Source organism: Hypanus sabinus, unplaced genomic scaffold (genome assembly GCF_030144855.1).
Source record: "Hypanus sabinus isolate sHypSab1 unplaced genomic scaffold, sHypSab1.hap1 scaffold_1078, whole genome shotgun sequence".
Taxonomy (NCBI): domain Eukaryota; kingdom Metazoa; phylum Chordata; class Chondrichthyes; order Myliobatiformes; family Dasyatidae; genus Hypanus; species Hypanus sabinus.
Window position 1 is genome coordinate 102,501 of NW_026779134.1, and position 704 is coordinate 103,204.

The following is a 704-nucleotide window of genomic DNA, read 5'->3' on the forward strand; positions in this document are numbered from 1 at the left end:
AGCTCGTCAAATTTCACCACTTATTCCCTGCAGAGCCACAGAACCATAGTCAGTGCCAGAGACCTGACCGGTGAGACTTTCCCCACTTGATCATTTGCACCTCTCTCCTCCCATCCAGAAAATCCGAAGTGGTCTACCTGTTATTGAGCGGGTTGGCCTCAAGGTGTCTCTGCATTGTTTCTGGCTGTTTATTCCCTTTCACCTTCCTGTCTGTCACCCAGATTCCAGTACCCTACACCGTGGGTGTAAATACCTCTCTATATGTCTTCACTATCTTACCTCAGTTTCCCGAATGATCCCGAGTTCATCCAGTTCGAGTTCCAGCGCTGTTCCGCAGAGTCTCACGGCGAGATGCGTGTGGGTGTCACGGTATGGGGTCGCTTAGCGTCCGGTCGGGGTTGTGTCCATGTCATGGTGAGGGGTGTGTAGGTATCACAGTGACAGCTGTCTGTCTCGCTCACTACCTATGCTGTCTGGGAAGTGGTTGTTCTCGGTGTTTCACAATCTATCGCCAAAGTCCTTGATCTACCCCACGGACCTTCTCTGCCCACACGATGAGTTTAAGTCTGTCTTTTTGCCACTCTTTCAGAGCAGTGAATGCAAATCACCGAACAGAACACACCCTTCGGCCCACAGAATTGTGATATACCAACTGGCCTAAATCATTTCTGACTGCACAACAACCATCTCCCTGCATTCCCTGC